Raw genomic sequence first — 12,736 nt, forward strand, 5'->3', positions numbered from 1 at the left:
TTGTTTGTTATGCTTTGCCTTAGAATTGATTCTTTAATTAATATAAAATGAATGCATAGATCGGCATACTATCTCTTCTTTATTTTATTTTTCTCCGGAAAGTTAAACATATCTACTATTCATGATGTTTTTACATCTGTTTTTATTTCCTGTTTAACTTGTCTATCAGAACAATTTTAATCTGTTACCATATATAAATGACAATTGAAACATGCACATTCTTCAAAAATTCACAATACGTGTCATTCAGTTAATATCTTTCCAGGCATTTTTCTTGCGTTATGTTATTATTGAAGTGGTGAAGACGCATTTAGATTAAAACATACTTCAACTAGATGCGTTTAATCGATTACTTAATAAAAAGTTTATTTGCCACCACCTATTTAGTTGAAGAGAAGCCTTTCAATGTCTAAGAATTTAATCTAAATCTTCACGCGAAACGTCAATCACCGTTTTTATTCTTAACCAAAATTTGACAGAAATGTCAATATAACATTTTAATCATTATTTAGTTTTTGCCTTTTCCAGTTTGATATATAGTAAATACAATTAGAATCCATCATATGTCCGCGGAGTTAAGTCGACATGATTCCAATTATTCTTTCAAATAAACGTTAAAATGTTAATATCTTCTCTCCAAATGGAACCCTTTCGTGAATCAATGGATGGTGCTATTCGCTGCATTTATATACAAGAGGGTAAAACGAAAGAATACCATTATGACAATACAAGAGGAATTCATGATTTATATTCGCGCAGTATACGATTTTTGAAAAACAAAGTGCAATTAAGAGATGATGGATACATGTTGATTTCGATATCGATATAAAAGGTGTTTTAACTTCTTTATACGCACTTAGCTATGACAATGAACACGTTTTGAAAATGCATTTTTGTTAATCAACATGGCCGCAAAATAAATACAAATGCTGACAATTTGTCTTGATGTAACACATAATGAACCTAAACTGTTCACGTTTTGATAGTTCGGTCGAAACATTGTAATGCCCATTATGCGTAAAATTTTAAGTGTAAGACTACTTAGTTCTTGTATATCTTGGTATTAATTTTGTTGTCTAATGAGTGTTTTGTATTTTTTTATGAAAACATCGTTAGCAAAACAGGAAACGGACTTATTTGGCTGTGACGTATTTAGCGGGTTAGGTCTTTGGTATATAAACTTAAACGATATAGGGTCTAAAACATTACACTGAGGATCAACTTATATTATTCTGGTAGGTTGTCGGATGTAGGATTTCGAAGTACATCTCTTTGTTTTTCAATTAAGTAGAAAATATTCTATTCCAAATCCATGTTGTAGATAATATGATATTTAATTTGACTCAATCTGTTTAATGGTGTTGCTTGCAACTACGTAGTCTTAGAAAATGCACGAAATAATTGATAGCATGAATGATTAAATATATCATCTGTCTGTCCATAGTATGTGAAAATATTCCGCGACAACGTGTTTTTCATACAGATTACGTAATTACATCAATCAGGTGTTTTAAGATTCCTTTGGTACAAATTTATTAAAAGAACCCAAATACACATGATTCCATTCCAAAGACGTAAATTTAATTTTTAAATTGATAAGATATTATTTTATAACCTCTTTGTTTAATTATATATTCTATCAGTAGAAGGAAATAGAAATATACTTTTGACAATTGACAATTGTTATTTGAAGGTAAACATTCCAGAAATTGCAAATGGTACGCAGCTGTTCAACATAAGTAAAAGACTATGAACTTCAAAACCCGATCTTCTTTACCAACTCTTTTGACTGTGGTTTATTTATCAGTTAACATTCATTGTGTTAATTTATCCCACGTTGTAAGAAGGGACATTTTGGTTCATTTATCAATCTCCTCATTACTTTCTAATCAGTTTATGCCTCATTTAAAAGTACAATGGCTATCGGAAGAATCCGAATCAAACGCTTTAGAGAAACCTTTGGAAATTGATGTTCCAAGTGTAAAAGGAATTATGCAATATGACATTGATGTTGAATTCAATAATAAATTTTTTTTGCACGGACAAATGTTATATTACAAAATATTGACATCGATTTCATATGAACAGTGGACTGTATTAGTATAGTATTCAAATGCTAGCAACAAATGATGACTGGTTTCTATAGACATAAACAAAAAGGGAGTTTCAGTTGTGTTCTGATTTTAACTGTTTCATGGTCAAAATTATTTACCATAACATCATAACATGTAACTAGTCTTTTCTAAAGTTTTCTTTTTAAAGCATCGTGTGTGTTTTATCAAATAAATGGGTAAGCTTTGATATTATAACCTCCTTGCATGTTGGTAAATATTATGTTGTTCTTTAGGTAGTCCCACCGATTTTGTGAAAAATGATTTGTCCAATCAGAAATGTTGAGAGCAATGGCTTTCAGTCTTCTGGTTGGGACAATGAATTCGATACATTTGACATTGATAAACCATTTTCAAACCGACCGATTGAACGTTAAGGATTCGATTAATCAAGCAATCAATCAAATTTAATGACCCAACTCATTTATGTATTCAAAGGCCCTCAATTTTGTAAAAACAACAAATTTTCTTGTGCGCCGCCATTTTTATTCCGAGTTTTACTAGTTGGTCTGGGAGACAGTAATGAGTGTCCTTTGTGTAGACAGTCTATTGATTCATAAGATCAACCACTACATATACTTCACTGATACATTACTGCCAACAAGGTCCATTTTAAACAATACTAAAAGAGATAAATCTTGTTTGTTGTAGCAAATAGTTTTTGTCAAAGTATTGCAGTGTAGTTATATGTAAATCGTTTACAATTTAATCGTAATAGCATGAGACTGAAATAAAGCCAATGTTCTATCTAGCCCAAAATGACCTCTGTACGTTTTTGTACAACCCTCAGCACTAATGGTTCTACCTCATATGTATTTTTTATTCTGAAGGAAAAAAATCATTTCAACTACTTGGAAAAGCTTTCACAATCCCCAAATAGTGTAAATCCAGCAAAATACATGGATTAATTCAATTATTCCGTTATTCAGTCTATTAACATGATCAAATTGTCCCTTTTCAGACAAAATCTTCATTTTAAAACAGTGTCCCTATACCCTTTAAATTAATAAAATTGATTACTGAAAGCAACATGCTTAGGGTATCAGATAGTTCGTGCAATAAACACTTTACTAGCAGAGGAAAACAATAAAATCGCTAAGAATAGTTGAAATTATCAAGTAGTTTTGCTTGATGCAAATAAACTCGACCCATTTCGTTTTAAAATAAACACAAAAGAAACCTTTCAATGCGATTAGATAAGGGTCAGTGATACTTACGACATTCTGTACTTTAATTTGGAGAGAACTAATCCTTCATTTTGTTTTTAAAAAAGCACGGATTCAATTCTGTAAGCCTCTTTGAAGTGGCACTATAATAATAAAGAAAAACAACATATACTTTCTTTATGAGCGATCAAAAAGGATTTTAATTCTGTTTCGAAATATAAATGAAACCATTTTAGGCTAAATACCACGGATGCATGCAGTTAATTTTATAATAGTCACATCGAAGTCTTCAGCAAACACTAAATGATTAAATATACTCTACTACAGTACTCAATAAATTGCTATGAATCCCCGATTAGGTAAACAAATGTTTTTAACTTCATCCCTAAAAGCTCATATTTAATGAAATTTACAGAGCTTTAAATTAAAAGAAGAAATCAAGACTTAGTTAATAACATTGCATTTGATTAAAACAACATAATGAGTTTGAAAAAAGACATAAACGTCAACAATCATATAGAAGCTTTAAAATCCAGCGAAGTATATGAATGGATAATATTAACATCTTGTGTACCACTGCGATTATATTCACAAGATACACTTACAATTTATACGTTTTAAGAGTGATGCTAGGATTTTACAAAAGTTAAGTATCATAAATACATCAAAAGCCAGACATAAGTTACTATATCAGTAAAATATATTTGAATATTGTCTAATATTCTAACATAACAGAAGAGAAAGGATGTGGGGTATCCATCTATGACACAAAATCAGTATATGCACATGCAGCAAAAAAAACCCAAAAAAAAACACACACACACAAAGCAAATATATTAGTTCCTGCTCTTCCAACAAAGTAATTGAAAGAAGATTTGTTTTTACCAAAATAGCCATATTTTGTATCTTGTTAATACAATTTATTACAGATCAGAGCAAAATCAAATTTCGTCACGAGATATCTACTACAAAAAAGTTGATGTGAGTCAAATATTGTTTTTCTTTACATTCCACATTTTTACAATAACTGTAAATGTCCTCTTTATGGCACAGTGCCATCATGAATAGCAAGCATGCAAAAGTCACCGAAAATTTATCATTATTTTCATCCATAAATGAACTGTTCATGATACAATTTTACTTTATACATGTATATAGAATGTATCGAAGAAGTACAAATATATGTCTCAGTCTGTAGGAATTTTATGAAATTTTAAAGTTGTTTTTCAGTCCCTGCTTTTCGGTTACGTTATTTAGAACACAAAAAAATTAAGATTTGTTTTAAACAAGACATCATTTTTCTTTTTTTCTGAATAAAGTTTTTGTACATATAAAATCTGGACATTGCGCAAAATTTTATCTTCCTGTATTTATATGATTTTGCTGTACACAAAATCTGTCTCCCTGTATTGGTATGATTGTGTTGTACACAAAATCTATTTCCCTGTAATTGTATGATTGTGCTGTACACAGAATCGTGTCTTGCTGTTTTTGTATGATTTTGCTGTACACAAAGTCGTATGTATCTCCCTGTATTTGTATGCTTTTGCTGTACACGAAATCGTGTCTTCCTGTTTTTGTATGATTTTGTTGTACACAAAATCTTACTTCCTGTAATTGTATGATTTTGCTGTACACAAAATCGTGTCTTGTTTATGTATGATTTTTCTGTACACAAAATAAGTAAATGTTCTGTATTTGTAAGATTTTGCTGTACACAAAATCGTGTCTTCTTGTATTTTGTATGATTTTGCTGTACACGAAATCATGTCTTCCTGTATTTGTATGATCTTGCTGTACACAAAATCATGTTCTTGTATTTTTATGATTTTGCTGTACACAAAATCGTGTCTTGTATTTTGTATGATTTTGCTGTACACTTAATCGTGTCCTCTATTATTTTGTTTGGTTTTGCTGTACATAAATCGTGTCTTTCCGACTTGTATGTGATTTTGCTGAATGAAATCTACTCCGAAGTACAGCTGCCGATATTTCAATGTAGGACAGCTTGATATCATATAATCAATTTAGAACTTCGGGCTTGTTTCAATAACTGCTTATATCCTTAAATACGGTATTATGATTTTATAGTGCAGTAAAGAGATTATATACTAGATTTAAAAAGAGGAATACCAAAATGGTAAATGAAATAACGCTTTATAAATTTAGTTAGTCTGCAGCGTTTTTTTTTTTTTTTTTTTTTTTTTTTTTTTATATATAATGATTTACCTTCAACGGAACGCTCAAACCCAACATTTAAAAGCCAATGATGTAGTGCTGTGACAAATACATGTGTTGGTAAACGGTTTAGCAACACCCGACAAATACGTATAAACGTCAGGAACTATATATAACCAAAAAGGACCTAAAAGAATAGAAAAATTCATCAAAGGTCAACTTTGCTTGAGAAGTGGGAACCATAGTTTCTTAATACTTTCTTAATTTATTAATGTAGAATTTTAGGAAGAAGTCTTTTATAAATCATGTCAGTACCGATGCACTTTCTATAAAGCAGATGACACCCTCGAGGACTAGCAGTAACTTCCTAAAATTTTAGGAGAAAAAAAATTGGCAGTGTGAAGTCCTTATAGGATTTTTATTATATAAAAAAATGGAAATGCAATAGAAATCTTTATGCGAACATATCGCAAGAATTTCTTGCAGGAAGGTAAAGCAATTCCGTCAAAGTTACATAATTATTGCTTGTGTTTTCAATACAGAAATAAAATGATAATAGCTGAGTAAATAAAATTGTGCATATGCTGTTTCTGTAACGCATGTTCAATAAACAAACAATGATGACACTTATTATTTCCTGTACTTTATGTTGATTTAACTGTACATAAACTAGATTTAAAAAATAAACTCTCTACAAACTCAAATATAATGATTCCCTGCTACTCAGGCTTCCGTAAATCATACTCTTATGTCTCATCAGTATCATTCTTTGTTCAATGGAGTGGCTACTTAATATAAATTTCGTAAGGAATATCTGTCAAGAATGAATTTCAAGGGTACTTAACGTTTAAAGAAATCTAAAATTTGGTAAATTAATCAACTGATAAGTATGCCAAAATAATTATCTGGAATGTTTAAATTGTGACAAGAAAGAAAATGAAACAAAGAATTTCGCCTTGCTAATTTGCTTATGTTGTCATCATATGCCGCTATTTTGAAAAACGATGTCATCATATTAGTTTTTTAATGGCCTAAGTATTCGAATACAGCTTATCGAATAAGCTGGACAGCTAGCCAGATAAATGCGTTAGAACATCCATAAAACGGAATTTGATTTAGATGTTTGTTTCAACAAGGAAAATAGTTTTACATTTAACAAATTTAAAATTCTGTGAAAGAATCCAATTACATATGTTTTCTGATCTAGTTTAAAAAAAACGTCTCTTTCTTGTTTTAGACCAAACAACACTATTCCAGCAAGGTTACGAGAAAGAAGGAGAAAGTACATCACGTGACAAGTCTGATAAATTAGTTTACCGTTCAAATGACTTTGGTTCAAACCTCACAATTTACCAAATACATTTTATTATAGATACATAATTATGTTCACAGTTGTCATTCTGACATACTAACCGGTTTTGACATTTGTATTTTTTGTGAGGCCACTGGTCGGCATTAAAAAGAATAGGGCTGAGATCTCAAAGCATAATCTAACTTAGAAACATTTTCATATGTCAACTCGAGTCAGGAACCTAGTTTTAGATTGTATCGTTAATGTGTTTTGTCATTGAGGGGTGTTGATGGTAGATCATTGTTATGAAAATAAGGTATGATTTCCAATAAAACAACTATTCACCAAAGTTTAAATGAAGTGGATATAAGCAATTATAGGCAACCATACGGTCTTCAACAATGAGAAAAACCCATACCGTTTAGTCGGTGATAAAAGGCCCGACAAGAAAAATATGAAACATTTCAATTAAGAAAATTAATAATTTATAACAAAATAATTGACGAATAACAAAAATATTAGTCTGCGTGAAGGAAGTACTTAGGTGAAATAAAAAAAATCTAGAATTTAAAATTGATAATATAAGTCAGAAGAGCATTAGTTAAGGAACAAAATAAGCTAAAATATTGATAGGTTATATAGCTCCTTTTCGAGATATTTATTTTTTTAGAAATGGCGGGAAAATACTGAGTCGGACTTTTACCTTATACTTGCATTGGTATTATTTGGGTCTCAAATCGAAAAAAAAAAATCTAGAATCTGCTTAAATTTTGGTAAATGACCTTTTATGAGCTATTGAAGTCTTATATGAAAAGCAAAATGGGTGTTATACCCTGTATCGTAGGGAATAAAACAAGGAGTCCGAACTTCTGACAAAAAATCCTAAACCTGACCCAAGAACATCCTTAAATGTATCCACTACTTTTTTAGTCTTTATCTAATGTTTTATTTTCTTATTCAAATATAACACTTATAGTTTAAGAAGACTCGATCTAAGCGTTTACACTTGAAGAAACATCGATTCAAAAATCCGATTGAAGATCGATCTTTCCCGTTTACATTAGACTAAAAAGATCGATCTTTTAAGATCAATCTCAGAAAAAGATCGATCATATTTACCAGACGTACGTGTTAACGGGGTCTAAGTGCAATCTAGAGCTTAACATATCGTACAAACAACTGAATTTTATCAATCGTTTTGAATGTTCATAAAACATTCTTTAAAAACCTTAAACTTGAATTTAATGATATAATGTTATGATAATTTCGGAGATGTGGTATGATTGCCAGATAGACAACTAACAACAAAAAGATGAAAGAGCAAGAATGTAAACATCTGCAAGTCAACATCCGTCCTTCAACTATGAGAAAAACCAATACCATTTTTGTAAGCTATATCAAAAATCCCGGTTAACAAAATGGGAAACAATACAACAGATGCATTCAACGAAACACAATTATGACAGACGGAAAAATAAATTTTGAAAATTAGTTGGAAAAAGCTTGACTAACAAGGTCGGTGCTAAGTAAAAAAAAAAACAGTTAACCGAAAGACAGAAAGACACAAAGCAAGAGTGCTTGCAGTAACTTAAAGTAAGTACAAAGGCCAATTATCATTAATCATTAAAGTATCGACCAGTACACTTTTTAAAGGTTTAGTCGAAGACATCAGAAAATCATGAACTTTTGCATTGCCAAAGAACAAAAACAGTTAATTTAAAGACAAAAAGATACAAAGCAACCACCGAAGAGTGTTCGCATTAACTAAAAGCAAATACAAAGACCAATTATTGATAATCGTTCATAAATAGACCATGCTTTCCAAGATTAAAACATCGATCTGTAAACTTCTTATTGGTTTAGTGTGAAGAAATTAGAAAATCATGAACTTTTGCAATGCTATATATAAAAAAGAATATTTTCATTTTACTTTCAGTGACAGTTTACATTCTCTGGTATGGATTTGTGTAGGTGTCGTTCTACCTTCAACTATGATTTTTGTCTTCTGTATATATTCATCGCACCTCGGATAGATTAGTGGCGATGTGATTGGTTTAACGTCGTCACGTAGTGACCCCCAGTGGATCCGCAGGCTAAGGGGTCAGTAGATTATGAAGCGTTATCATGACGTCAGGTCTACTATCATTGTTATTGTATTTCATTGTTTATCTTGATACAAAACTTGTTAGGAAAAGTCCTGTGTGCCTCACCCCTACATATTTTACAATAAACCCTTAATTAATCCGTAGGGGTCAGGAGCAAACCAAATAACTTATATCTATCTATATAGCTTATATAAATAAGAAGATGTGGTATGAGTGCCAATGAGACAACTCTACATCCAAGTCACAATGTATAAAAAGTTTTTTAATTACTTTTTAGTAATGTTTGTTTTCCGTGTCATTAAGACAATAAATATACGTGTTATAGGCTTCGTGTACGCTTCAGTGTTGGAATAAATTTGACAAATATTTTCAAGTAAAAATGTGGCAATTTTGTTTATTATTAAAGAAATCGCATACAACTAAATTCCGGGATTCAAAATGACGACTTTCCTTATGTAATTAGTCACAATAGGTTTTACCCCCTAAAATATATGACGTAATCCATTCAAAGTATTGTCGTTAATTAAAAAAGAATTGCATTAATTTTGTTTACATGTTTTAAATATGATCTATGTACGAATGGATTAAACATTTACCGTAACTGAATCCAGATACAATTTAAGATTGACAATGATTGACTTCAATGATGCAGTCGGTGTCATTTTATAATTCTCAATGATTTAAAGTCTTAGGTTTTTCTAGTATCATCATCTGTGATAAGTTCTTTTCATGATAAATTCAACTGAGAGTCAAAATAAATCACTTGTTATCGACAGAATCTGCACAAATTAACGTTAACCCAAGAAAAGATTAATATATTTATCAAACAAAAACAAAAAAATACCTAGATAGCTGTTTTTAAACGCGAGCGACTTCCACTTCAAGAAAAAATGGAAATTTATTTGATCATACCGAAATACTTTGTTTTTAGATTTTTGTCTCCCCTTGACGGAGTCAAAAAGCGAGACTTTGGTATGCTGTTTCCGGCGTCGGCTGCGGCGGCGGCGGCGTTTACAATGTTTTAGATTGTGATTACGTCTGGTCTATGGTGAACCACAAGTGGTAGGTCAATGATATTTGGTATGCAGTTGTATTAGCATTGGCACATCTCATTTCCATGGCGATTATTTGGCCCTGTCCCCTCAGTCATGGTCTATTGACTTTGAAACTTTTGCTTAGTTTACATGTATTAGTTTGTGATTAGGTCAGTTCAAGGGGAACCATTAGTGGTAGGCCAATGTTAATTTTTATTCAGTTGTATAAGCATTAGCACATCTCATTTACATGAAGAATATTTGGTCCCGCCTCCTCAGTCATGGTCTATTGACTTTGAAACTTTTTCTTAGTTTACATGTATTACATGTAGTTTGTGATTAGATCAGTTAAAGATTAACTGCTTATCTTAAGTCAATGATATTTGGTATGCAAATTTATTGGCATTTGCAAGTATCGTTTCCATGGAGATTATATAGCCCCTACCCCTCATCATGGTTCATTGACTTAAACTTTTACATAGTTTACAAGTTAATGTTTGTGTTTAGGTTTGTTCAAAGGGAACGACTTATAATAAGTCAATGGTATTTGGTATGCAGTTGTATTAGCATTGGCAAATCCCATTTTCATGGAGATTGTTTAGCCATGTAACTTCAGTCATGGTTCATCGACTTTGAATATTTGAATAACTTACATGTTTAAGTATTGCTATTTTAATTTCAACATTTGCATTATCAAAATTACAAAAAGGCGAGACATATCTCTGTGATAACAGTTTATTAGCACTTACAAAAATGTGTTTAATATTAAGAATTTCGATTTTTTTTAAATTGTTTTTTTTTTTTTTTTTTGCTGAGACATAATTTAGGCTTTGAGGTCTGTGATTTGTTTTTTATTATCATTATCATTTATCAATTTTTTATTTATCTTATATTCTTAGGCCATGACCTTCCTGACTTTTCCTGCAATTAACCGAATATACCAATACAAAATATTCTGAAGGTAGATGAACTAATGTTGAAAACATAAGCGATGGAGATTGTTAAACTCTTTGCTTACCTGTCGATGCTCATATCTTACACCCTTTGAAGTTCGTGATTTTCCGAATATTTCCGTATATCTGGTCTCGATAGTGGATGTTGTTGTTGTTTGTCGTACTGTTCAATGTTTCCGTATATCTGGTATCAATAGTGGATGTTGGTGTTGTTTGTCGTACTGTCCAATGTTTCCGTATATCTGGTCTCAATAGTGGATGTTGGTGTTGTTTGTCGTACTGTCCAATGTTTTCGGTAATTTTTGTTTTCATTATATCAACTGAACATCGAAATACAATCTTTAAATTATATGTATGTTACTCTTAAATGTATCTTAAATGTCAGTTCTTTTGAGATTTTTATCTTTAAGAGAGTGGATGTTGAAATGGTGTCATCCTAGTTTGCCCACTTTTAATTACATGCATATGTAAACATAGGGGGAATTGTTGTTTTAACAATTCTAGTTGATTTCTGAATTATAGTAATATTTTTTAACTTTTTTTTTACCTGTAAAATTTAATAAAAGATATTACATTCTGCTATTTAATCAAGGAAAATGTACAAAAATATTATATATTAGATATATTTTAGATACTGAAAAAAAGTAGAAAGTAAAATAATGATACTAAAGATTAGAATAAATGTCATTTGAATTTTTTTTTATTTATTCACCTTATTTTTTTTTTCTATTTTAATAAATACATTGTTCTGAAATTTAATATAAAAAATATCCAATTAATTCTAACAAATAGAATATAAATGCAACTGTTCAGTAGCCAAGCTTTAAATATGACACAATTTGGACAGTAATCTGCATCCAAGCTAGCATTTTCTTCTTAAAACAAAAATATCGTTGAATTCTTAGTTTTTTATAACAAAAGACTCTTTCAAATTAATTAATGACAAATGATAGACGTTCTGAATCAGACACTAAAGCAAATTTTCCGCTTGTCAAAATTAAATACTGTTCAAAACATGAACTAAGGTGAATTGATAGGGTCCCTCCTTGTTGGTGATTAATGAACTTATAATGGAACTGTACCAAATGATATGTTCTTCCGACAAAAGGCCAAAGGAAAGGCCATATTAATCATCCCAAATCGATTCCAAAATTACATCACAATTGTTAAACGCTAAAAACAAAACAATCCTTGATTTTTTAATAAGAAAGGAACATTAAAAATTAGGAAGAAAGAAATACAATGTTTTTGCGACCTCCGACAGTGCGTGTGTCGTTTCCAGAAGTTATCGATGAGTCCTCTTTTTTATGTTCATCTGTTTCAAAGAGTGTACATTAAATGTATCATTTACGATTTCTAGCATAATCAGACCTAAACTAAAAACAAAAGATACCTATAAACTGAAGTTTTTAATGGATTTTTGTAAATTTCAATATTTATCTGAAAACAAAGTTTGAGAATAAACCAAATAAAAACCAAAATTTTATCGTCAATAAAACTGTCTTTTTTCAGATACAAACTAACTTATTTTTGTTAAAGATGTCGTTTGATCTATAATTTTAGAAAAAAAATATCAATAGATATCCTTTTGATTTTTTTGATGCTCTGGCGAAGAAATGGAAAGCTAGTATTCTGGGGGAAAAATGATACAGTTTTTATGTAACTGAGGATCATGAATGATTAATTATATTTTATAAGGTAAACGTATAGCCAAAAACATACTACGACCAAAGTTGTTCCTGCTGCAATGGGTAGTACTCACGTGGTAGTACGCCAGTGGTATGAACGTAAAGGTGTTGAAAATTCTGTATACCATTAGGGAGCTACCATTTGATTTTTACGGGGAGGGGGGCTAGGATGAAATTTAAAAAAAGGCAGTACAGGAGTTTTGAGTAAAA

General features: G+C 30.7%; 1 protein-coding gene across 1 annotated transcript in view; it reads right to left on the reverse strand.

Moving 5' to 3' along the window:
* Nucleotides 1–12,736, reverse strand: part of LOC127735655 (dopamine receptor 2-like) — a 114,940-nt gene that overhangs the window by 83,990 nt on the left and 18,214 nt on the right. The window contains exon 2 of the mRNA XM_052245899.1: nucleotides 3,329–3,420. The gene's annotated coding sequence lies outside the window, so the exon portion shown is untranslated. The remainder of the gene's footprint in view (nucleotides 1–3,328; nucleotides 3,421–12,736) is intronic.

The sequence above is a fragment of the Mytilus californianus genome, unplaced genomic scaffold, assembly GCF_021869535.1.
Source record: "Mytilus californianus isolate M0D057914Y unplaced genomic scaffold, xbMytCali1.0.p SCAF_3, whole genome shotgun sequence".
Classification (NCBI taxonomy): Eukaryota; Metazoa; Mollusca; class Bivalvia; order Mytilida; family Mytilidae; genus Mytilus; species Mytilus californianus.